General features: G+C 51.2%; 1 protein-coding gene across 3 annotated transcripts in view; it reads right to left on the bottom strand.

The window, feature by feature from the left end:
• The window catches only part of ATG5 (autophagy related 5), a 540,258-nt gene that overhangs the window by 307,242 nt on the left and 205,961 nt on the right, over positions 1–27,055 (bottom strand). The window lies entirely within an intron of this gene.

The raw sequence follows: 27,055 nt of genomic DNA, 5'->3' as shown, positions 1-27,055 counted from the left end.
TAAATGTGATTGAGCTGGAGACAGCGCCTGGAAGCCAAACATTCATCCAATCTCATAGCTATCAGTGAGCCGTGACCAAGCCCTTCATGCGGCACGGAAAATAACAAATGTTAAACATCCCAACAGGAACCGCGCTTGGCAAGAGTGGCGAAGCGTAAGAGCTACACTTTTGCCTCATACTTTGCAGAGTTGATAAAGGCCTCGTTCTACAACAGTTCAGTTACAAAACTCATAACATGATGAAGACACATTTATCTGCAGAGATAAAACTTCTTCTATTAGAGAAATGCTAGTAGATGCAGCCAGGACGATCTCGCAAGTGTCACAATGACGCATATATCAACTAAGAGACAATGCCAATACATTATTATAATGGCTGGTAATGAAGCAGTAAGGATACAATTCAGCCCATGAATTACAGAATAGAGCGTCACAAAACTCTAGACCTACACTCCATTACTGCATTTGCCATGTACTATTGTGAATTTTATAAAGCACAGCCGCATAGATCAAGGCATAATGGCAGAGATATTTACAGACCTACTATGACAGGCCGCTGCGATGAGGAATGCTTCGAACTCAAGCTTACTCAAACCCTGAAATCCATGAAAGTAGTAGAACTCCAGATCCCAAAGTTTTCCCGGTGGAAGTTTATTTCATAATGGCACCCAAGTGAGGTTGCCATACCATAGTTACTATGCTAACGATACCACGTGAGCACATTCCTATCAGCCCCATAAATATATATCTAGCTCCTAGGTGCAGTACTTGACGAGTAAACCACAAACACCTATCTGTCACAGTAGGATAAGCACCCAGGGCAGACCAGGGCAGTGCATCCAAATATGGCTCGCTTATACTTGGAGCAGAACTGAAGTGATATCAGGACTGCTTTGAAAACTCCAGGATGTCTCTCGTCGCAAGCAGAGTGGCAGATTTTGAGGGGAGTCAGGGGGTCGGCCCAGGCAGATGATGCATACAATTGCAACCTCCTGTAGGGGGATGCCAGAGGGTCCAAATGGCCAGCACACCCCCACCAAAGAGATGCTTTCAAGATAGAGGAGTCCCTGGCATTGATAGGAACTACTTTGTATGTGGATGCTCCCTTGTGGAAGGGCAGAATGCTGCCACTCACAGTCAAGTTAGCCAATGGGCGAAGCAGCCAGACCCTTAGCCCAAAGCTGTATGCTGTAGTGGACAGAAGGAACATGGGAATGGCACAATAAAAGACAATTGATGAAGAGGGCTTGCTATGGGCTTGGCTAGCTCCAGACCTAAAAATGGTGAACAGTTACAACTTTTTTTTTTAAAGTACTTCCACCTGAACTATGAATGTGATCTTATATCTTTCGCCAGACGTATCTCACTAACGTAATACCCACGTCTGGTGCAAAATGTGTAAAACAATAAGTGCTCAAAGCTCTGCCCAGAACCCCATGGGTGGTTCAATTAAATGTTAGTGCACAGTGTACCAAGGCTGCCTGGTCCGAAACCAACCTCACACCTCTTTAATCCTCTGCCAGACACTCCCTGCCCCATTTTCTCACTTTTGTACGTTCCTGCCTTCTTTTTTGGCGGGTTGTCAGTCTTCCTCCGTCTTTCTATTTCGTTCGTTTTTCCCTCTCTTGCTTTTCACAAATGTCTGAAGCAGGAAAATAAGTGCCGGTCCCCCAAAATGAGTGATGGCTCAAATTAAGCACTGCCTACACCTCCTACGAGCACCGTTAGCCACACGTACAGTAGTTATAACGGAGTAGCCTGCTGCAAACCAGCGCTCTTCCATGATACTGAACAATTCAATCTGTTCCATTATTTACAGGACATTTTACAACCTCTCACATTTAAAATAACACTTTGCAGATCTCGAGTCAGAATGAGGTTCTTCGCTATATTCTTAGATCTTGGCGTTCAAACGATTGTTGTGTGAGAGGATAGAAAGTGCTTTGAGACAATTCAACCAGATTCTTCAACAAAGGGCATCGGCACTTTCAATGAATACAGCAGAAGTGGGTGTTTCAAACACACTTCAGCAGAAATTCATGTTGCTGTTTCCTGGTTAGCATTCCATGTTTATTGGGAATGAAGAGAGTATAGGGAGCTATAACTGATTTTTTTCCATCATGTTGTTGTTATTGTTAGTTACTTAGCTGGTAAAGGTACACGAGGGGAGCACAGTTCGGGATGAGAAACAGGCAGGGAACACACAGGTGGGAGGTGAAGTGTGAGGGGGGAAAAAATATATCACAAAATCCACAGCATTTGCAAATCTCCAAAAAGTTTCATCCCTCGCTTCCCCGGTAAGAGCACCACTTGTGGATTCAGATACCACATGCTGAATACCTGGTAGTGAAACCATCAATTTATGTGCTCCACATACTTCGAGGCAGCCAAAGCGGCAATACTGAACTTTTTATGCTGAACAATTCTGTGGCTGAACCAAGAGGCACACAGGTCAGATTTCCTCTCTATGGCTCTGCTGTTGCTTGTGCCTCCTGGATCTTACAGGTAGGCTTCAATCAATCAATCATTGCATTTGTAAAGCGCACTACATACCCGTGAGGGTTTCAAGGCGCTGGGGCGGGAGGAGAGGGGGGAAACACTGTTACTGTTCGAAGAGCCAGGTCTTGAGGAGTCTCCTGAAGGTTAGGAGATCTTCGGTCTGCCGTAGGTGGATGGGGAGGGTGTTCCACGTCTTGGCAGCGAGGTGGGAGAATGATCTGCCGCCGACGGTCACTCTTTGGATGCGGGGGACGGTGGCGAGGGCGCGGTCTGCGGAGCGGAGCTGGCGGGAGGGGGTGTAGAGGCTGAGTCGGCAGTTGAGGTACGCAGGTCCGGTGTCATGGAGTACCTTGTGTGTATGGGTGAGGAGCTTGAAGGTTATCCTATTGTTGATGGGGAGCCAGTGCAGGTCTCTCAGGTGGGGTGTTATGTGGCTATGGCGAGGGATGTCGAGGATGAGGCATGCGGAGGCGTTCTGGATGCCTTGGAGCCGTTTCAGGAGTTTGGCTGGGGTTCCTGCGTAGAGTGCGTTGCCGTAGTCCAGTCTACTGCTGACGAGGGCCTGGGTGACCGTCCTTCTAGTTTCAGTGGGGATCCACTTGAAGATCCTGCGAAGCATGCGGAGGGTGTTGAAGCAGGAGAAGGAGACGGTGTTGACCTGCTTCGTCATGGAGAGGGTGGAGTCGAGGATGACTCCTAGGTTGCGTGCGTGGTCGGTGGGTGTAGGGTTGCTCGTAGTGAAGTCAGTCACCAGGAGTCTTCCCAGGCCGAGGGGGTGGAGCCGATGATGAGGACCTCCGTTTGGTCCGAGTTCAGTTTCAGTCGGCTGTTTCTCATCCAGTCGGCGACGGCCTTCATTCCTTCGTGGAGGTTGGTTTTGGCGGTGTGGGGGTCATTGAAGAGGGAGACGATCAGCTGGGTTGCGTAGGAGATGATGTTGAGGTCGTGCCGTCGGGCGACGTGGGCGAGCAATGCCATGTAGACGTTGAACAACGTTGGTCTAAAGGATGAGCCTTGGGGTATGCCGCAGATGATCTCGGTGGCTTCGGAGCAGAAGGGGGGAGGCGGACGCTCTGAGTTCTGCCGGAGAGGAAGGAGGAGGTCCAGTCCAGGGCCTTCTCTTGGATTCCGGCATTGTGGAGGCGTGCTCTTAGTGTGCGGTGGCAGACCGTGTCAAAGGCGGCTGACAGGTCCAGGAGGGTGAGGGCCACGGTTTCTCCGTTGTCGAGCAGGGTCCTGATGTCATCGGTGGCGGCGATGAGGGCAGTTTCGGTGCTGTGGTTGCTGCTGAACCCGGACTGGGACGGGTCCAGGATGTTGTTCTCTTCGAGAAAGCTGGTCATTTGTTTGTTGACGGCCTTTTCCATGACCTTCGCCCGGAGCAGGGAGATGGGTCGGAAGTTCTTGAGGTCCTTGGGATCCGCCTTGGGTTTCATGAGTAAGGCGTTGATCTCTGCGTGCTTCCAGCTCTCCGGGAAGGTCGCTGTCTTGAAGGAGATGTTGATGGTTTTCCGGAGGTGGGGTGCGATGGTGGTGCTGGCTTTGTTGAAGATGTGGTGTGGGCAGGGGTCTTCCGGGGATCCGGAGTGGACGGTGTTCATGATCTTGATGGTGTCGTTGTCGTTAATGTTGGTCCAGGCGAGCAGGAGGTTGGTGCGGGTGGTGGTCGTGGGAGCGGGGATATTGGCGGTTGCCGGAGTGGTGACAGCATAGAAGCTGTCGTGGATGTCTGCGATCTTGCGATGGAAGAAGGTGGCCACCGAGTCGCACAGGTTTTGTGACGGTGGGATGTCGTTGGTGTTGGATCTGGGTTGGAGAGTTCCTTCACGATGCTGAAGAGCTCTTTGCTGTTGTGGGCGTTGTTGTCTAGGCGCTCTTTGAAGGCGGTCCTTTTGGCGGATCTGATGAGATGGTGGTGTCGGCGGGTGGCGTTCCTGTGGGCTGTGTAGCTTTCCGGGGTTCGTTCGCGGGTCCAGGTTTTTTCTAGTTTACAGCAGGTTCGCCTGGAGGCCCGGAGGTCTACAGTAAACCAGCTGGCTCTCTTGCAAGTGTGGGTGTTGGGGGGGGTTCTTGAGCAGGGCGAGGGTGTTGGCGCAGTTGTCGATCCATTGTCGGAGGCTGCGGGCGTCGGGGATGGTCGGGTCTGCCAGTGGCCTCTGGGTGAGGGCGGTGGTTAGCTGGTCCTCGGTGACCTTGTTCCAGCTGCGGCGAGGAATCTGCTGGGTGTGGTGGTGTGTGGTGGCTTTCCGGAAGGTGATGAGGTTGCAGCTTCACCTTCTATCCGGGTCACCTTGGGAGTCAGAGGTTCTACTGAAACCTGGGACTAGGACCATAGCCTAGTGCTGCTCCCAGGGCTCCTCCATGCTCCACCAGCCAGCTCAGCATTTCAATTGCTGCATTCGGACATCTCTCTGCATACAGCAAATAAGTGGGAGTCGAGCAGCGAGTATAGACCATGCTGCCTTCCGAACTCTCTCTCTCTGCACCGCCTCTTTAGGAGAGGAACTGCACCAGCCAACCCCTGTTGTTGAGCTCCTTGGGGCAGAAAAGATTTGGGAAGCTGGGAAAAACAAAGATCTAATTCGACCTTCAGCTACAATAGCTGTGAATATCATGTTACTTGGCTGCGGTAATGTTATTTCTGGTGGATGATCTATTTAACTACAGCTTCCTCCCCTTTAGAATATTTTAAGGCCCCAGCCTCAAATCTGCGGTTAGAGTATCCACCAAAAAGAGCGTTAGCAAAGATAACTAACTTGCTCTTCTGATGCATACTTCTAACCGTAGATTCCTCACCTTTGGAATAGATATCCAAGCTGTACCTCATTAGGTGTAGGGTCTGAGAAGTAGAATCAAATTAAAAAATCCCGCAGGACAGAGCAGGCAAATTGGCCATCTCTGTAGGCCTGACTATCAAGGCAATTGCACTTGGGAAATGTGTGCACCCATGCTGCAGTCTGGCAGATGTCTCTCTCAGAAACACATGTTGCTAATGCGATCATGGCAGACTTAACTCTGTTGAAATGAGCTTGAGGGCCTGCGGGTGTTGTTGTTTTTTTAGAAAATAACACATTTTTATATACTTGATAATCAATTTTGTCAGTGTCCTTTGCTGCACAGCCTTTCCCTTTTTCTACACCAGAAAATCCCACAAAGAGCTGAGCACCAACACAATACTCTCTTGGGGTCAAGCTGATAAGCTAATGAAGTCTCTCTTACTCTTTCGACAAATGAGGGGAAGAGAAAAAAAAAAGCAGGTAGAGTGACTGATTGGTCAAGACCACTTTAGTCAGCAAGGTGTCCCGGGTCCTCAGCGCCAATAAGTCTGGAAGGGAGTGCAGCTCACTTACGCAAAGTGCAGATGTTATTACAATGAGGAATACCGTCTTAAAAGTCAAGAGCCGCAAAAAACAATAGGTCACATGCTCAAAAAGCATGCACATGAGGAATATCCTAACCAAATAAAGGTCCCATCGAGGAACTATGGAGGATTTCAGAGGAAACAAATATATATGAGTCCTTTCAGGAAAAGCATTACATCAGTTATTAAAACCAGAAGGTCGATCCAGCACACATGAAAAAGTAAATATTATCAATATGTTACTTTTAATTGTGCCACTGTAAAGTCTTGCGGGCCAAAGATAAAGTAAACAACATTTAAGAAAGTCTTGCCTGCAGAAGATGAAGTCTATAGTCCCTATACCAGACCACAAACTTTTTCCCAGAATTCAGAATAGACAGACTTGGTTAAAAAATGTCTGGCAGCAAGGATTACATCCATCTCTCTGATGGCAAATCAAAACTGCTCAGATACCACCATCCAGCCTCTACACATGGAGATGTAGGTTGTGGAGATATGGCTTGAGGACCCTTTCCTGTTGCTGAGACAGGAGGATCTCCCGAAGGGGTAGCCATATCAGACTGCATTTGCTCAGGGAAAGAGATCTGGGTACCCCACTCTCCTGGCCCAAACTGAGGCAATCAACATTTCTCGGCACACTCTGTCCTGACTGTAGGAGAGTAGGGTCTGCTTTCCTATGGTCACCCCACTTTTTGCTTCACTGGTTTTCGACTTAATGTGGCTGTGGGCCTGCTAATCAGACCCACAGCCCTGCTGTTCTCTCTCTAAATTCAACACCATGTACTTTAGGTACATCACCGATTGGGATTTGGGTCACTCTTGTGAGTCCCTGTACAGTGTACCATAGGTACCCAGGGCATAGGTGCACCCAAGGCCTACCAGGGGCTGCAGCATATTTTTTGCCACCCCTGGGTGGCCATCTAAACTGACACAACTGGCTGATCACTCAGCTGGGGCAAGGTCGTGTAATCACCCCTTGCTTAGATATAGTATTCCTATGTCTAACCTTATATCTGGACACATATACACCTATAAGTCACTCCTATGGCAGGCCTTAACAATCCTGAAGGCAAAGTGCTTGATTTTATGTGAGATGTTGCTCTAGCATGAGCTGAGCCTGTCTGCAGCTTTCGGAACCATGTCCTTATAGCTGTTCTAGGATAATGCCATACCATATACTCTTAAGTGCATTATGAACCTCGCGGTTAAATGCTATCTTTGGTTTGGCTTTATCAAAACATGTCGTGTAAGGTGTCATACGCTTTGGAATACTACCCCCTCGCCAGTTCTGGCGACGGGGGTAGCATTCCACCCTTCTAGAGGGAGAAGACATGTTACTTCCATTAATCCTGGTTAAAGTTAACCAGAGCCTCTGCATCACAAAATGGATGCTGCTGCCACAGACACAAGTCTGACCTCCTGCTGCTGGGAGTCCTTCCAGCGAGGGAGGCTTGGACAATAGGATTCCTGTCACAGGCAGGTGCTAGCACCACCCCAGACAGGCTATAGTGTATTGGGGCGGGGGGGCTTAATGAAATGAGACACTGCCTGAGGCACACAAGGTGTCCCATGCATAGTCCAGTTCAAACCGGTGCTGGGGCACTCCAGCCCCAGCTCTGGCGCGAAACTGCACATAGGAGGGACCTAGCAGGTAGTTCAGCCCCTAGATTTGGTATATAGGTAGGAGCTGAGTCCCAAGACTTTAGATTTATCCTGACTGAAACTCTGATACGAAACTCTGGACCTTCGACATCCTACTCGATGTAGAAGACTGAAGAATCTCCCTTGTGGTCAAGGAGTGACCACCCTGTGCAAGCAGGCACCATCAAGCGCTCAACGGTTTGCTTTGTCGTTGCTCCCGCGGAGCTCGAACACAGAGCCTGACAAGACCCGGACTTCCAGACTTCCTTCAGCCCGATCCACAGCCACAGCAAAGCTGAGACCCTTGGAGGCGACGCGAGACGTGGTAACAGCCATCTTGGAAAGCCAGCGAATTGCTTTCCGTGCAACTTCTGAGGCACCCTCAAAGTTGTGCATTGGGGATTGAGAAGCCCCAGCCCCGAGCACTTGCCCATTGGCTAGTGGCCTCTGTGACGACGATCCTTTGAATTTACACTGCTGGTCTGGTTGCTCCAGATTGGCCCCTGCTTCCCTGGAAAGGAGAAGCCCATCAGACCTTGCTGGTCTGACCCAGAAACCATCTTCGATTCCTGCGTGGGTTGCATTTGCCAAGGCCTGTTGACTCCGAATCGGGAACCGACACCGCCAACAGCGAGAGCCTTCGTGGGACAGTCCGTGCCCAGCTCCTGGTCGTCGTCGACACCTCCTGGTCCACGTGGCAGCGGAGACAAGCTTCACGACAGCACCTGATTGCTTCCCGACATCGCCTGGTTCCTTCCTGGTTCCTTCCTGGTCACTGGCTAGTGATCCAGACTCTGTCCCCTCTGCTTTCAGGTACTCTTCATCCTCGATCCACCCTTGGATCCAACCGGACTCTTCTCTCCTGGTCGCCTGCAGCATCTTTTCTCCAAGGCTCCATAGGAATCCACGACGAAACCCGACACTTTGGGACCTATGCACCCGCTTCCTGTGGGTGAGGTAACGCGAGTACTCCGGTGCTCCTGTGAAGATTGACTATCCTAGTGTCCTAGTTTCAAGTGGTTAGTTCCTAGTCCAGTCGGAAGACTCCTAAATCTTTAACTTTATAACTTTACGCACCCATTGACTTCTATGTGTGCACGCGTGTGCAATTAAACACTGCACACGCATCCCATGGGCCTCCTGCTCCCTAACAACTGTTAGTCCAGTGTAGCCCGAGCGATTCCCAAGGCCCTAGGCCTTTCAACTGTTTGTGACGTGGTTCTTAAACCACTATTTTAGTATATGGTTTAGCGGGCCACCAGGGCCTGTCCATATTTGTGCAACTTATTGTATGTTATATTAAGTTACTTGTTATGCGCTTGTGCCTCTGCTCTCATAAAGAGGTCAGAGGATTGATTTAGAAATAAATACATATATATTTTGAATATATAACCTGTGTGGTGTCCTTTTATTTGGTATTAAAGGGATTGCATATGGTAAAACAGCTGGCTTCACATGCCCTCTTGAGTTAAGCCTAAGACTGCTTTTGTCCATGCTAACACTAGGATAGATGGTCTATAAGGTTGACTTTACAACCATCACCATAAGGGTTGTTTGGACTGGTGCAAGGTGCTCACTAGAATAGTAAACATCATATACCAGGCCAACTTCTCACACTGACTTTCATCAGGACTGAAGGCAAAATGGGTAATGGTGGTAACATGTACAGGAGACCTGTGTTCCACCACAGGCAGAAAACGTCTTGCAGAGAACCTCTTCATTGAAATTCCGGTAGCAATAATCATGGCACTGCGCATTCTCAGCAATGAAAAACACCCAGCCAGGGTAAGCCCTACTAGTCAAAGATGTTTTGAGACCTCAGGATGAAGATATCATTTATGGTCCGGAAGATCTCAGTTTGTCTGTTCTGGCGTTTAGGGATCCTGCCAGGTCATTGGACACCAGGAAGAGTTCCAGCTAGCTCAGCAAACTTCAATGGCACAAAGCCTCCAGGCACAAGCCCAAGGACCGTACCCGCCATGCTTGTTGCAGTAACACATGGTGGTTGTGTTGTCCATGAGAACCTGCACCAGCCTTTCTTTGATGGTCAGTAACAAGGCTTGGAGAGCCAGCAGAATGGACCAAAGCTCCATTAGATTGGTGTGTAGAACAGCCTGCACAAGTCAGGTGGTGTCCGCTTACCACCACTAAAGTTCCCAGGCTGTCTCTCCCAAGATAAGGCTAGTGTTAGACAGACTGCGCAAATGCTGAACCCACTGAAATCAAAGGAACCCCTGCAGGGCTTGCATGTACCAGCTGGTGAGCAACACAAGGATAATGCATGAGTATAAGATCCCAAGAAGTCTCACAACCACTCACTGTGACCCAGGACAGAGCCCAACTCATCGTGATCATATCTATAGCTTAAGATAGTAAATATTAAGGGACTCTTCTGCACAGGCATCAGGTGGAACGTTCATTCGCTGATGAAGAACCCCAGAGATATCAAAAGGGCGATGGTTATCTGGAGGTGGTTCTCAGTCCCTTCGGGGAGCTAGACTTCAGCAGCTATTTGTCTAAATGCACAAGTTACTTACCTTCGGTAACGATATATCTGTAAGAAACAGTAGTTAGTATTAGATTCCTTACCTTAGAATTCCTTACCTTAGAATATCCCCAGGCGTCAGACTGGTTCCAGAAACTTTTGCGTAGCAGTACCCTTGCGCGTCGGTAGGCGTCGTCTGCGGCTCTGCGTCCGTCGTCGGCGCCGGGATGATGTCGCCGGAGTACTTAGACGCCGCCCTCGGGCGCTGACGTCAGTTCTTATACACAGCTTTTCCGCGACAGAAACGCAGAGCCATGATAAAAACCAACACTGGTGCCATTAAACTAGGGCCCTGAAAGGGGATGACCTTAACCCTAGATATCGGTTCGCAGAACGGGGAGGATGGGTGGGGCGGTAAGGAATCTAATACTAACTACTGTTTCTTACAGATATATCGTTACCAAAGGTAAGTAACTTGTGCATCTGAAAAAAACTGGTTAGTATTAGTTTCCTTACCTTAGAATAGATACCCCAGTAATACCAACCCTGGTGGTGGGTCTGCGAACCAATGATCACACCAGAAAGTCCTGGAGAACGGAACAGCCGAAAAAGCCATCTCTCCGGACTTGGCTGTCCAGGCAGTAGTGTCTTGCGAACGTGTGCAGCGAGGCCCACGTAGCTGCCTGACAGATGTCCTGCAAGGGGACTCCTCAGCACAGGGCAGTAGTAGCCGCCGTGGCCCGTGTGGAATGGGCACGAAGCCCCATAGGAGGCTCCTTTCGAGCCAAAGAGTAACAAGCCTTGATGCACAAGACGACCCATAGAGAAATGGTTCGTTTGTGCACCGCCCGTCCCTTCTTAGCGCCCACGTAACCAACAAAAAGTTGGTCATCCACTCGGAACTGGCGTGTGCGTTCAAAGTAGAATGAGAGCGTACGTTTTGGGTCTAGACAGTGGGGCCTCTCTTCCTCTTTCGAGGGATGCGGAGGCGGAAAGAAGGTAGGCAAAGTGATGGACTGCCCGATGTGGAAGGCTGTGACTACCTTGGGCAGCAAAGAGGGTCGCGTCCGCAACACAACTTTGTCCGGATGGACTGAAAGGAAAGGACGCTGAGAAGAAAGGGCCTGGAGCTCACTCACTCTCCTGGCAGAGGTGATGGCAACCAGGAAAGCGGTCTTCAGAGTAGGGAGGCGAAGAGGACAGTTATGAAGTGGCTAAAAGGGAGCGCACATCAGAAAAGTCCCACTGAGGCATCACGAAAGGAACTGGAGGAAACATATGAGTGATGCCCTTCAAAAACCTATTTACAACCGGGGACTTGAACAAAGAGGGCTGATCAGGTAGTCTTAAGAAGGCGGAAATGGCCGAGAGGTAGCCCTTCAGAGTGCCCAGAGCAGAGCCCTGCTGGGCAAGAGAAAGAGGAGAACCTCTGAAAGAGGGGCAGAAAGGGGGATCCACAGCCTTTGCTGTGCACCATGCCACAAATTTGTTCCACCTGCAGACGTGTATAGATTTTGTGGAGGGACGCCTGGCTGCCAGAATGACATTACAGACTTCAGGAGGCAAGTCAAATGGCCTCAACTGCCGCCGCTCAATCTCCACGCATGTAAGTGGAGACTGGACAGGTTCGGGTGGAGGACCGTCCCCTGCTGCTGGTTACCCTGAAGGGGCAGACGAATCGGGGGATCGACAGATATGCTGAATAGCTCGGGATACCAGAACCTCCGTGCCCAGTCCGGAGCCACAAGGATGACTTGGGCCCGGTCGCGCCTGATCTTCTTCAGCACTCTGGGCAGAAGTGGTATAGGCAGAAAGGCATACAACAGACCGCAACTCCACTGGCGACGAAAAGCATCTACGAGCGAGTGCCGCCTTGGAAATTCCAACGTGCAGAACTGATGACATTGCTCGTTCTCTTTGGTGGCGAATAGATCTAACCAAGGCTCTCCCCACTGCTGAAAGAGGCCTTGCACCACGTCCGAGTTCAGACGCCATTTGTGATCCATCATGCACCGACGGCTGAGTTCGTCCGCCCTGGCGTTCAGGGAACCTGCCAGGTGTTGAACCACCAGGGACATGCCCTGATGTTCCAGCCACTGCCAGAGGGGCAGAGCCTCCTGGCATAGGGTCCACAATCACACCCCACCCTGTTTGTTGCAGTACCACATGGCGGTGGTGTTGTCCGTGAACACCTGCACTACACTCCCCCGGACAGAGGGGAGGAATGCCTTCAGTGCAAGCCGGATCGCCCGCAGCTCCAGAAGGTTGATATGGAGCTGGGACTCCGCCGGAAACCAGAGGCCTCTGATCTCCGCCTCTCCCATGTGGCCTCCCCAGCCCTGGAGGGACGCGTCTGTCACAACTACGTGCTCCGGTTGGGGTAGGGAGAGGAATCAGCCGGTGACCCAATCGCGGTCCGTGAGCCACCACTGCAACTGTCTTGCAGTGCCCTCCGAGATCAAGACATGGTCGGACAAGTTGCCCTGATGCTGGGCCCTCTGAAACTTCAGGTCCCACTGCAGAGCCCGCATCCGCCACCTGGCGTGATGCACCAGAAGGATGCAGGAGGCCATCAGCCCCAGAAGCCGCAGCGTCAACCTGACCGAGACTCGGGATAAAGGCTGAAAGATCGGAATCAGTCTGAATATCCCGAACCCGCTATTCGGGAGGATAAACCCAAAACTGTGCCGAGTCTAGAACTGCTCCGCAGAAGAGGAGCTTCTGAGAGGGACACAGGTGCGACTTCGGCACATTGATGGAGAACCACAGCAGGTGCAGGAGGTCGGCCGTAGCCTGGAGGTGGCTGACGACTCTCTGGGGCGAGCCCGCCTTCAACAACCAGTCGTCGAGGTAGGGGAAGACTGAAACCCCTAACCTGCGCAGATGAGCAGCGACCACCGCCATCACTTTCGTGAACACCCGTGGGGCGCTGGTAAGGCCAAAGGGGAGCACGGTAAACTGAACGTGCTCGTGGCCTACCGTGAACCGCAGGTAGCGCCGGTGGGCCGGCAGGACGGGGATGTGAAAATAAGCGTCCTGCAAGTCCAACGCTACCATCCAGTCTCCCGGGTCCAGGGCAGCTAAGACCTGAGCCAGTGTCAGCATCTTGACCCTCTCCTTTCGGAGGAAGCCGTTGACGTTCCGCAGGTCCAAGATAGGGCGTAGGCCCCCTTTGCCCTTCTTGGGAACCAGAAAGTAGTCGGAACAACCACCACACCCTACTTCTGGCCCAGGAACGCGCTCGATGGCCCCCTTGGACAAGAAGGCCGTGACTTCCTCTTGCAGTAGTTGCAAGTGATCCCCCGACACGCCCAAGAGGCACGCGGTGTTAACGGACCGCAACCCCAAACTCAGGGAGGAGAACATCTTTTTGCCATACTGTTCGTACCTCTTGGATTTTCGATCGGGGGGAGCCGTCGGGAATGCGGTCTGGGAGTTAGAGTTCTGTATGACCAGTCTCTCGGGAGTGGGGTGGGTGGACTGGAAGCAAGGGTCGCCCGGAGCCGGGCGGTGGCGTCTGGCCACGTTCCTATCTACAGAGGGACCTGTAGCGGGTCTGGACCAGGTGCCCAGAAGAACGTCAAACAAGGCCTCATTAAATGGCAACAGAGGCTCCGAAGAGCTTGCTTGCGGATTAAGGACCTCAGTGAGGAGGTTAGTCCTCACGGCCACGATGGGGAGTTCAAGGCATAAGGCCTTGGCCGCCCGCGTCAACACCACACTATAGGCAGCCTCTCCTCCGTAGCCACGGTAGGAGGGGAGACAAAACCAGTGTCTGGCGAGGTGTCCAAACCACTGGCATACCCTAGGTCACCTGCCCAGTCCTGATAAGACTGGCACTCACGTGCCAGAGGATACTCAGCCCTCTCCAATCCGCCTCGCCACCCATCTCCTGGAACTCAGGGTCAAATAATGGGGCCGGCTCATAGAAGAAAAAATCTCCCAACGGTGTAGAAAGCGGTGTCAAGCGACGCCGTTCCGGCACCGGTTCGAGGGGGGACCGGGGACGACGTCGTCTGTGGACGGCGCCGGAGGCGACACCCTAGGGGCCGGCGCCGGCGAGGTCGTAAGGTCGAACGGTGACGACCCGGATCCGGAACCGGATCCAGCGGGACCCTGCGGCGCCGGGACCGAAGTCGCCGACGGCACCGGGGCCGAAGCACCCGACGGCGCCAGGGCCGAAGCACCGGGCCCGCTTGGGCTCCCAGTCAGGGCGGAACCCGACGGAAGAGTGAGCGACCTCATGGCCGTGAGGAAGGCGACGATCTTCTCCGGCGTCGTGCTCTGCTCAGGGACCGGCGGGTATGGAGCAGGCTGCGACGACCGCGGCTCCGGCGGAGCCGCGTGGGCGGTGTCGCCCGAACACCCGGCTGCGTCACGCGAGCGTCGGGGGAGCCGGAGCGATGTCGCTTCTTTGACTTCTTGTGCCTCGTACCTGAGGACTTGGAGCTCGAGGAGTGATGACGATCCTCCGAGCCGTGATGACTCCGGCCCCGCGACCGGTCCCTCGACCTCCTTCCGGACCGGGACCTCGAACGGCAGGTGGCCGACTGCCGGAGCTCGAGGTGCTTGCAGGACCGCTCCCGCCTAGCCTTCGACATCAAGGCCCGGCAGTCAGGGCATAACTTGTCATCGTGGTCGGGCCCCAGGCAATGAAGACACCGGCGATGGGGGTCGGTAACCGACATCAGTCGGTTGCAGTCGACGCAGGGCTTGAACCCGGGCATCCCTCCCGGCACCGTCGGAGTCGTTCGTCTTCAAAGAAAGAAAGATAAAAAATGATCGAAAAAGTTTAGTCAAAAATTAACTAAGGGTACCACTTTTTCCGGATCGGTGCTTGCTGGCGCGGAAAAAATAGGGCGGCGTCTAGGTACTCCGTCGACATCATCCCGGCGCCAACGACGGACGCGGAGCCGCAGAAGACGCCTACCGACGCGCAAGGGTACTGCTACGCAAAAGTTTCCGGATCCAGTCTGACGCCTGGGGACTCAACCACGTGCTCCGGGTGGGGTAGGGAGAGGGATCTGCCACTGACCCAATCGCGGTCCGTGAGCCACCACTGCAACTGCCTTGCAGTGCCCTCCGAGATCAAGACATGGTCGGACAAGTTGCCCTGATGCTGGGCCCACTGAAACTTCAGGTCCCACTGCAGAGCCCGCATCCGCCACCGGGCGTGATGCACCAGAAGGATGCAGGAGGCCATCAGCCCCAGAAGCCGCAGCGTCAACCTGACCGAGACTCTGGATAAAGGCTGAAAGATCTGAATCAAAGCCTGAACATCCCGAACACGCTGTTCGGGTGGATAAACCCGAAACTGCACTGAGTCTAGAACCACTCCGATGAAGAGGAGCTTCTGAGAGGGACACAGGTGTGACTTCGGCACATTGATGGAGAACCCAAGCAGGTGCAAGAGATCGGCCGTAGTCTGGAGGTGGCTGACGACTGTCTGGGGCGAGCCCGCCTTCAACAACCAGTCGTCGAGGTAGGGGAAGACTGACACCCCTAACCTGCGCAGATGAGCTACAACCACCGCCATCACTTTCGTGAACACCCGTGGGGCGCTGGTAAGGCCGAAGGAAAATAGGTGTCCTGCAAGTCCAACGCTACCATCCAGTCTCCGGGGTCCTGGGCAGCTAAGACCTGAGCCAAAGTCAGCATCTTGAACTTCTCCTTCCGGAGGAAGCCGTTGACGTTCCGCAGGTCCAAGATAGGGCGTAGGCCCCTTTTGCCCTTCTTGGGTACCAGAAAGTAGTGGGAGTAACAACCACACCCTACTTCTGGCCCAGGAACGCGCTCAATGGCCCCCTTGGACAAGAGGGCCGTGACTTCCTCTTGCAGAAGTTGCAAGTGATCCCCCGACACGCGTTGGAATTATGGTGGCATGGCTGGAGGGGTCGCCTCGAAGGGGAGGGAGTAGCACCTTCGGATGATTTGCAGCACCCACCTATCCGACGTGACAGTGCGCCAGTGGAAGAGGTGATGGCGAACCCTGCCCCCCCACTGGCGTCACATGGGCCTGAAAGCACGGACTAGGAAGGTCTTGAGGCAGGTGCTGCGGGGGAAGGTGTGGACTGGCCTCGTCGTTGTTCCCTACCGCCGCCACGGCGGTTTCCATGGCTGCCACCACGCTGTTGAACATTCTGCGGTGCGTGGCTGGCGGCACGTGTGGGGGCGCCCCTTCCGTGGCGACTAAAGGAGCGAAAGGCACCCGATTGCTGGCGTGGGGCCGAGAGGCCCAAGGACTTGGCCGTAGCCCTGGAGTCCTTAAAATGCTCAAGCGCATGGCCTGCCTTGTCGTCAAAGAGGCGACGGTCATCGAACGGCATGTCCAGAAGAGTGGCCTGGACATCGGCCGAAAAGTTGGCGGACTTCAACCAGGCGTGGCGTCGAACCGCCACCGTCGTTGCCATCGCCCTGCCTAGTGAGTCCGTAGTATCCAGCCCACATCCGGATGGAATATCGCGCTGCATCTCGACCCTCCGCAGGGGCTTGGGCGAGTTTAGCCCGGACCTCCTCCGGACATTGTGGCAGCACGTCCGCAATAGTGTCCCACAGGGTGTGGGTGTAGCGGCCCAAGAGCCAGGCGGTATTGACTGACCGCAGTCCCAAACTCAGGGACGAGAACACCTTCTTCCCGAATTGTTCATACCTCTTGGATTCGCGATCGGGCGGAGCCGCCGGGAATGCGGTCTGGGAAGTGGAGGCCTGGATGACCAGGCTCTCGGGGTGGATGGGTGGACAAAAAGCAAGGGTCACCCGGGGCCGGGCGGTAGCGTCTGGCCACGTTCCTATCCACAGGCGGACCTGTGGCGGGCTTGGTCCAAGTGCCCACAAGAACGTCACACAAGGCCTCATTAAACGGCAGCAGAGGCTCAGTGGAGCTTGCCTGCGGTTTAAGGACCTCAGTGAGGAGGTTAGTCCTCACGGCCGCGACGGGGAGCTCAAGGTGTAAGGCCTTGGCCACCCGCGTCAACACTACACTGTAAGCAGCCCCCTCCTCCGTAGCCACGGTGGTAGGGGAGACAAATCCAGTGTCTGGCGAAGTGTCCAGTCCACTGGCCTCCGCAAGCTCATATGTCCAGTCCTGTTGAGACTGGCACTCCTGTACCAGAGGGTCCACAGACCCCTCCCAATCACCCTCGTCACCCATCTCCTGCATTTCAGGGTCAACAGAGGGGGCCGATTCGTGGAAATAGAAATCTCCTAACGACGTCGAGAGCGGCGCCGCTCCGGCGCCGCTCCAGCGCCAGAACCGTACCGAGGGTAAGATCGGGGACGGCGTCCAGAGCAGGCGCCGAGGGTGACACCCGCAGGGCCGGCGCCGGTGAGCGACGACCCGGGTCCGGAAGCGGATGGCGCCGGGACCAAAGTCGCCGGCGGCGCCGGGGCCGAAGCACCCAACGGCATCGGAGCCGAAGCACCCGACCCGCTAGGCCCTCCAGCCGGGGCCGTTGGGCCCGGAGGCGCCACGGAACCCGGCTGAGAAGGGAGGGACCTCATGGCCATGAGGTACCGCTCAACCTCCTCTGGCGTTGCGTCATGCCCAGGGACCCGAAGGTGTGGGGCAGGCGGCGACGTCCGCAACTCCGTCGGAGCCCCGTTGGTGGTGTCACCCGAACTCCCGGCCGCATCGCGCGAGCGTCGGGGTGGGTCGGAGGAACGATGACGCCTCTCCGACCTCTCATGCCTCTTACCTGAGGACTTGGATCCTGACGACCGATGTCCACTCCCGGAGCTGCGAGGTCTCTGACCCCGAGACCGGTCCCTCGACCTCCTGTGGGACCGGGACCTGGAGAGGCGCGGGGCCGACTGCCGGAGCTCGAGTCGCTTGCGGGACCGCTCCCGCCTAGCTTTAGACATCAGGGCCCGGCAGTCGGAGCAGGTGCGGTCGTCGTGGTCGAGGCATAAACACTTGAGTCACCAGCGATGGGGGTCGGTAACCGACATCAGTCGGTCGCACTTGGAACAGGGTTTAAACTCAGGCATCCCTACCGGCACCGTCGGAGTCGAAGACTCGAGTAGAGAAATGATCAAAAAGATCAAAAAGTTTAGTCAAAAAAGACTAAGGGGTAGCTGGCGCGGAAAAAAGAAGAACTAACGTCAGCGCGCGAGGGCGGCGTCTAAGTACTCCGACGACGTCATTCCGGCGCTAACGACGCGGACGACGGACGCGGAGCCGCGGACGACGACTGCCGTCGCGCAGGGGTATTGCTACACAAAAAATTTCCGGATCCAGTCTGACGCCTGGGGATATTCTAAGGTAAGGAATCTATCACCAACGTGTCTCTTTCAGATAGTACATGTATCCCTGACCTTCGAAAAGAGACTGCAACAACTACTTTCACTTTTGTGAACACCTGAGGGGCAAAGTGAGGTCAAAGGGCTAATTCGAAGTGTTCAGACCCCACAGTGAATTGCAGGTAGCTCTTGTGGGATTGGAGGACAAGTATATGAAAATGCACAACCTTCAAGTCTGAGGACACCATGCAGTATCATCTGTTCTGAGAAGAAAGAACCTGAGCCAGAACTAGCATTCTGAATGTGTTCTTCCACAAGAAGTCCTTCAGAAGTTGAAGATCTAGGAAGAGTATGAGATCTCCATCCATTATTAGCCCAAGGAAGTGCCAAAAACAACACCCTTCACCTCTCTCTGCTTTCGGCAACCTCTCAATATCATCTCTGGCCAGAAGACGGTTGTCTTTATGCATTAAAATTCTGGCATGGTCTAGTGAGACACGTCCTGGTACAGGTGGATAAGTGCGGGTGTTAAAAACAGATGATGGCCCCTTTGAATGATCTGCAATGCCTATTGATCCAACATGATGGTTGTGGCTCAGAGGGGTTTGACATGCATGGTAGCAGGGGAAAAGTAGGTTGCTACACTCTGTGGGAAGGTTGTCATTGCCTGTATGCCAGACCTCATGAGGAGCCCCTGAATTTCCAAAGCCACCCTAGGGAACTGGTCACAATGGTGATCTTCTTACAATCAAATGCAGAGTTTGCCTTCTCTGTGAAAGGTCTTGAGCCATCGAAGGGCATGTCCATACCCCAATAAACAAGTTTCATCAAGTTTCATGTATCCAGGCATGCCACCTGAGCATTACGCTAGTGGCCATAATGCCATTGGTGTAAAGGTTAGCATGCAGGCCACCCTTTACATCCGCTTGACCATCCTGAATAATTCAGGCAAGATTTACCCTGAGGTCCTCTTGGACAACCGGCAAGATTGTGCTGACTAAGTCCCACAAAGTAGGGGTGGGGGTACATGGTCAGAAGCCAAATTCCATTGAGTGAGCATAAAGTTAGGCTAAAGAAAACAGCTTTCTCCTGAAGGTATAAAAGCACTTACCATTCTCTGTCTACAATGGTAGCAGGAAAGGCATTAGGATTCATCTTACTGGCAGACACCTGCACACCAGACTATCCAGCATCAGGTGTGCTTTAGGAGTGTTGGGTCACCAAAGACAAGTCCGGGTCATCTGGCAACAGGTCAACTGACTAGGGGTCAAGCATAGTTTCAGTTAAGTTACCATAAGAGTGTGAGTGCCTAATTAAAGGGCAGTAGGGCTCAGTGGATGATGGACCGAGCTGGAGGATTTTCATAAGTGAATTTGATGAAGTTTCAACAGTAGGCCGCTGTGAGTGTAGGACTTCTGCTGCTCTGCGTATACATCTGCGAAGGAAGCGCTTCCATCCATTAATAGATCAGGTGGAAAGCAAAGCTAGGTGTCTGGAGTATCTAGCCTACTTTCATTCTACAGGTATAATTGAAGCCCTTCATCAGTTAGCAGTTTACCCGCCTCCTCCTCATCATCATCATCATCATGGGGAAGAAGCTGCGAGCCTTGGGCTGCATTCGGAGCTGAACACTGCTTCTTACATTTTTTAATACTAGAGTAGTGGAAGACACTGGGAGTAAGGTTCATTCATGTTTGCCTGTGCCGTAGTGATTTCACAACAAAAAAAAGGTCTAGTGTGGGCCACTTCTGTTTGGGGTGAGAGATCAGTGTTGGCATCGGGTCTGGTATGGCACAGATGCCAACAGAGTTGGTAATGATGCAGGTACAGACAGCACTGGAGTGGACCCCGGGGAAGGAGTGATGTCAGGATCAGTGTCAGCAAGGGGCTTGTGACTGCTAACCCCTCCCATGCTCATGACGAGCTCAGCTCATCATGAGCCATGGTGGCTGTGTGCTCATGACGAGCTGAGCTCGTCATAACGGCCAGAACGCTCGCACGCGGGGCTAATTCCCCCGCTGTGCTGAATGTTCTTCAGAAATGGGTGTGGCCGTGACGAGCTCAGCTCGTCATGAGCACACGGCGGCTCATGACGAGCTGAGCTCGTCACGAGCACCGGGGCACTCTGCGCGACCCCTCCCCCTCCCCACCACCCCCCAGCACAGCGGGGGAATTATCCCCGCTGCCAACGGGTTAAGGGATAGTTGGCACCAGGGAGGGGCCCATCGGCAGATGTGAGACTGGAAATCACTGTGGCTCCCTGAGCCTGCAGGGTCTCCAGTGGAAGACAAGCCCTCCTTGAAGGCCTCTATCTGCAGTGGGGGTCGACGAGGGCTTGTGAAAGTTGAGAGGTACCAGGACTAATTGTGGAACAGGCTAGGAATCAGTAACTGAGGGAGGCAAAGGGCTCCTAGAGTCCATCCGTGCGACTTCTTGCCTGACTGAGTGATGAGAGGGGGATCGAATCCCGCTTGGACTTTTTGCACTTGCAACAGATTTTAACTTGCCTGAGAGCTTTGAGTGGGACTAGGATTTAGCAAGGGACCAACCTCTCAATCTGGACTGGTGCAGTCAGTGATTGGAGAGGGGTAGTAGTACCGTTGATGGACATGACCTCGTCTTATATAAAGTACAACTTTGCTTACTACTCTCTGATCGTCTTTGGGAGATCATGGCGCGCTTTACAGACGACTTTCGAGTGGTGACTGCACTCCATGCACCATAGACATAGGTCATTGGGGGCTGTAAGTGACATCTGCTGCCTGAAGTCTTAGTACAGTTCGCGCTTGCTGAAGTCATGGCACAGTTTAAATCATGTCATTTTCAGGGACACATTTTCCATGGTAAGCTGAAAAATTTAGAAAGCGTCAGAAGACTGTCAGTGAGTGGAGCTCTGGGTCTACTTTGAAAGGCGAGGGAAGTATGGAACCAGCATCAGCATGCATGGGTGACACCTATCTGCGGCTCTGCGCTTTCACTTCCAGGTTGGTGCAAAGTTGTCTGAGCCATGTGGGGCCACCTGGTGGTGCATAGGAGCTTACTTGAAAATCTCTGAATCCAGTTTGGCACCTGGGAGTATCCTAAAAGGTGAGGAATCTGCAGTTAGGAGGACCTTTCAGAAAATCTGTGAATTACTAAGTGATCACACTATTTGTAGAAAGAAACCAAATAACTAAGCTGTGAACGAGGCAGGGCCCAATTACAGATGGATAGGCACACATAATGTATTTAATGTAGCAACAGCGTATGATGCAGCTGGGCCTATCCTCCAGACTTTGGGTAGAACAGAGATGACTCCAGTGACAGGCAGTAGGTCGTGAGAAGCAGTGACTCAGGATTTTTCTTCATGATGAAGGCAATACTCTAAGTAACTGTAGCAGTTGCCATGGAAAAGCTCTGGCTAGGACAAAAGTCTTGCAACAGCTGTGAACTCTGACCAGAGTTAAGTGAATGCGGAAGAGCACCAAAGAGATATGGACAAAATAAAAAAATAGATCAACATTAGAAGTAGCAAACTTAGACATGGACTGCTCCACCTGTCTATCTTGGGGGGCAGGACTGAGACTTGCTGATCTAACCACTCCAGTGAGTTACTGGAGCGCACAGCAGGGAAAGAGTTCAAGTGTTATTTTTGTGTGAGTTACTATGTTCGAATTACGATGTTGGTGTTTTTGCTGGTCAATTAGACGGCAACAAAGCTACTATGAAATAATTCAACTGCTGTTGAGTTTAAGATGGAGTGTGCAGGATACTAGAGGCCAGGAAGACAAAAAAAGGCCAGGTTAAAAAAACAAAGATTGGGTGCGAACATCTAATCTATCTACAACCATAACTAAAAAGGCCCCTTGGTTATGTGCACAGGAACCACAATGAGAAATGTAAATGTTTTTTACTGTTTCAGATCTAAAGAAAAAGGCCTTTGGTTTAAACGAAAACCAAATTTGCAGATGGAGGTAGAATGCCCTGAGCAGTTGCAGCAAATGGTACTTTCTTTTCAGAAACTGCGGTCGTCGTGCTGTTTCAGAGGGAGAGCAGTTTTCGTTAAAAGCTTAACGAAAATCTATAAAAATACACCGAGAGGCAGAACCGCTCCTAAGGCCGCTTTCTTGGTTTCAAGTTAGATTCTTATTTCTCTGTTACAAAAACTGAAAAAAACATAACATATGGCAAATGAAGGATTTCGACAGACCTGTCACGTATGTTTTCACTAACCTGACACACAGAAGCGGCTACTGAGAAAGTAAGTGGCGCATCAGCGCTCGGACGCCGATAGCTGGTAAAGTGTGAGAGATATGCGCTCTAAATGTGCCCTCACAAACTTGTGAAAACCCCACAATCACTTCTTCTTTCATTAGTAATCCACCTCACACCCTTCCAGCCCTGATTATAGCGTCAAGTGCAACTTTTCTGTACTTCTAGTTCAACAGCCCATATACATAGAACATTGGACAGGAAACGACTTTCTTTTTGGACGTTGTGGTGACAACTCAACGAGTGAATATTAGGTCACTAAAAAGGTGGCAAATGTTTAAGATTAAAGTATTTCAAGAAAAGATTGCTTCCTGGGGCACCTGCGAGGGCGACGGCCGTCATTATGGAACCGCCGCCGCATGGAGAGCGCTCCCCATCTTAGTCACAGGTCTTCAACAGGTGGGAGCAGCCGAGGAGCGCGCGCTGTGCAACGTCCTGTCGCCTCGTGCACGGTGCTAACGGGTCACCGCGAGGACAAGGAAAACAGGTGTGCCAGGATGGCTGACTCCACTGAGACTCAGGGCAAGGCGACAGCCTCATGCATACCCATTCACCGCGTGCCCAGATTTCGAAAAAAAACATGGGTCCAGATTTCGAAAAACAAAATTGGAACATTCCACGAACATAATGTAGGACAATAATTTTGCATGGCCCACAGAAGGACTTAATCGACTTCGCTCACCAAAATAGGCAAGCACTGGCAAGGCCAATAGGTCAGTATTTAAAGGAATGCTTTATGGTAATGTAAAGCATTGCATGCAAATATAATGGGAACAGATATGTATGTGTGTAGAAGCAAAGTACTTCAGAGTAATTTTGGTGTAGGTTAAAAGGTTAAGTGACAGTTGCACTGTCAAGCCAGACCTAGAAATCAATGAAGGTTAACGACTGCCCTCGTCCCCATCCATGATGTAGCAAATGAAAATAACACATTATCTAGCTATCTAAGACACTTCAGCAGCATTACAGTGTCATGTGTTTGCCACTGAAAGTTAAAGCTCAGGTAGGTAGCTGGATAAATAAATAAAGTGATCACAGTTGCACGGAAAGGAAGCATTTTTTTGTGGAATGAAAACATGTACTCCTGGCTCCCAACAGTGAGCGGAGTCAAAATCCCTCTCCTGGGGATGCTCACATAAATAATTATCTGGCAACAGCTGCGCTACCAAACCAGACCATAAAAACATAGACAATTAGACACTAGGGGTAATGTGTGACTTTTGCACACACCAACAGTCATTTGTTTTCTAAAGGATGCTCACTATCATGCACTGGGACGCATAAAAACGTGCCTACATGTGTATTCTGTACACCCTATCTTGAAACCAGTCGTGTTCAACATTTACTGTTATCAGCTGGGACAGAAGGGGAAAAAACTGGATTGTACCAGAAAATCTTTGACTCTAGGTCACCCTACAGTTCACTGACATATTGCATAAATGGTAGAACAAAAAATAAAGCTCAGGTTTCTGGTCTGTTGTCCAAACAAATCTACAGGGAAGAGCATTCCGTGTGAAAAAAACAAGAGGGAGCTACTCGCCTGCTATGAACAGCCCATACAATGAGCCTATTAACGTGCATTTACACAGGGTCTTAAGAATGAAGCATGAGGGTGCCCACTGAGAGACTTAAAAAAGAGGTAAGAAAAAATAAAAAAAAGATCAGGAATGAATGGACTGGTTTTCCCCAGTAGCAGGCCTATCGTTGATTCATAAAGATGGTGTTCTCTCTGAAAGAGCACAGAAACTAGGGAAAGATGTCTTAATTTTGGGAACCGCCACAGGAGTTGCCTGTGGAGGGCCAACAGATTGAGGGTATTAAGAGCAGAAAGTGCAAACCAAAAGTTTAACATTGGGTACAGTGAAAACAACCAGTGGCAGTGCCAACAGGTCTGACTTTAGGAAGCTAACTCGTGCAAACAGATGCGTGCAAACACAAGCATGCACAAATGTGTAATTGTAAATGCTTCTGTTTGGATGCATTGGCACTTTAAAGCCAGACCTAGTGGTCTTGCCAGTGCTTGTGTTTCTTTGTGCCTGGCTGTACAATACTATTGCCGTCGATACTATTGCCTTTGATATGGTCCCACATGACAGACTTCTTGACAGATTGAGGAACCTGAGTATTCGTGGGGCAGCACTGGCCTGGATGACTTCTTTTTTGCAAGATGGATCTCAGGAAATATGGATACCTCCTTTCTCATCCCCATGCCTAGCATGAATGTAGGAGTACCCCAGGGCTCCATTCTTAGCACTACCCTCTTCAATTTATATATGTCCCCCCAGGCACCCTTAATAGAGTCTCATGGTGATAAGATTATATCCTACGCCGATGATACTCAACTGATTTTCACATGCAAAAAAGAAACCACCTTTGAAGGAGAAAATATTAGATCTTGTCTCACAAAGGTGTTTAACTGGCTGAAAGTAAATCAGTTGAAATGCAATCCTGATAAATCCGGATAGAGCCCTCTCCATGAGGTCCTAGGTTGAAGCTCTGGTAAGCTCCTGTTTTGGCAAACTCCGTATGCTAAAAAAGTTCCTTCCACTACTGACATCAGATACCCGGAAAATAGTGGTCCAAGCCTTGGTGACGTCAAGACTGGACTACGCTAATATCCTGAACCTGGGCCTACCCTGCTACCTTATCTAGCGCCTGCAAGTGGTGCCAAACCCCGCAGCGAGGGCGATTCTTAGACCTAAACCCAGGTCTCATATGGCCCCCCCTTCTTAAGACCCTACACATACTGCAAATGAAGGAAAGGATTAAATTCAAAGCCCTGGTGGTATTCTTCAAGGCCCTTCATGGCAAAGTAGCCAGCTATCTCAATAAGCGTGTAAACAGCTACATTCGAGCGCAGACCTTAAGATTCTCCTTCTCTGACCTAGTCCGCACCCCTAAAGTACGCTTGGCTCCTATGGGGGGCAGGTCCTTTGGGATCCTGGACGTACAAGCATGGAATAAACTACCTGAGCTGCTGAGAGCCATTACAGATCTATCTACTTTCAAGAAACATCTTAAAACCTGGCTTTTCAAGAGAGAGGGATGGAATAGAGTGTTGTAGAGTAAAGTGTAGTAGTGTGGAGTAGAATGGTGTATGGTGGCATATAGTGGAATAGTACTGTAGAGTGGCATTGGATGGAGTGATTAATGTAATATTTGCCGTCTTGAATCTGATGTCTCCAATGGTAAGTAATGGGTGGCCTCTAATCTGTTTTAGGGTTGTTTAAGATACAATAGATCTCAGAGACTGCCTCACACTAGATCTAAAAAGTAATCATTTGCTTGTACATAGCACGTCCTGAACTTAAGAATTTCAAGGTGCTCTCATATATGCTAATTAGCAGATATGAGTGCCTTGCAATACATAAGCTCAGAATGTGTGCAGCACAAAAACAATTCTTTTTGGAACAGCACACATTGAGATCTTAAGTATATTAAGGCGCTCTCATATGTGCTTATGAAATCAATAACACCTTGTGTGCTGATGACGAGCTCAGCTCGTCATGAGGCATGGTGGCGCTGTGCTCATGATGAGCTGAGCTCGTCATGACCACTGCGGCGCTCACATGCGGGGCTAATTCCCCTGCTGTGCTGAGCGTTCCATGGAAACGGGCGTGGTCATGACGAGCTCAGCTCGTCATGAGCACAGCGCCACCGTGCAGCGCGACGAGCCGAGCTCGTCACAAGCCCCGTGACGCTGCGTGCGCCCCCTCCCCCAGCGCCGTGGGGGAATTAGCCCCACGGCAAAGGGGTTAACACATATGAGAACACCTAGCAATACGTTAGCACAGGATTTGCGCTGTTCCAAAATATTTTTTTTTTGTATAGCACACATCCCGAGTTCATGTATTTCAAGGAGCTTTCATATGTGGCAATGAGGTCATTAACTCATTTGAGAGCACTTGCCAATATTAAAAAAACAATGTGGTAAAAAAAAACAGAGGGTGAAGCATCATGAGGGGGAAGGAGTAGGGAGCAACAGTAATGGAAAGCGGGAGACGTAGGGAAAATAACACAGGGGAGGGAGTACCAGACGGAGCAGGGTGACTGGGAGGGGGGAGGATGAAATAGTACCTCAATCATGTCAGAAGCAGCGGACAGACATATTAAGCTGTCCATGCTTCACTGAAAGGATTACAAGTGACTAGTCAATTAAGGAGGCTAGAAAGAAGAGGTACAACGGAGCCAACAAATGGTAAGCAATGGGCAGGCTCCAAGCGCTTTTTGTAAACAATGGCGTCTCGTAAGAGAGGCATGTACTAGTGCAGTGGTTTTTAATATGTGGTCGAAGGACCCCCGGTGGTCTTTGAGGCCCACTCAATTGGTCCGCAACTGTGTTACAAAATTAAATAACAATAAAGATAATAAATTAGAATTCATAAAGTATATACAAATAAAGAGCAAAAATGAAAACCTTTTTATATTTGCAAATTAAATTAAATATTTCAATGTTTGTTTTTCTTGTATACTTGTCTTTGTATTTTTGTGTATTGCTTTTGAAGTTTAAATCATTGAAATTGCTTAGGGCAGGGGTCTCTGGCTTTCAATAAAAACTGAGTGTGGTCCCTGGATTCCAG

The sequence above is a fragment of the Lissotriton helveticus genome, chromosome 6, assembly GCF_964261635.1.
Source record: "Lissotriton helveticus chromosome 6, aLisHel1.1, whole genome shotgun sequence".
NCBI classification, from domain to species: Eukaryota; Metazoa; Chordata; class Amphibia; order Caudata; family Salamandridae; genus Lissotriton; species Lissotriton helveticus.
Note: the sequence above shows the minus strand (reverse complement) of the source record. Positions and strands in the feature narration are given on the sequence as shown.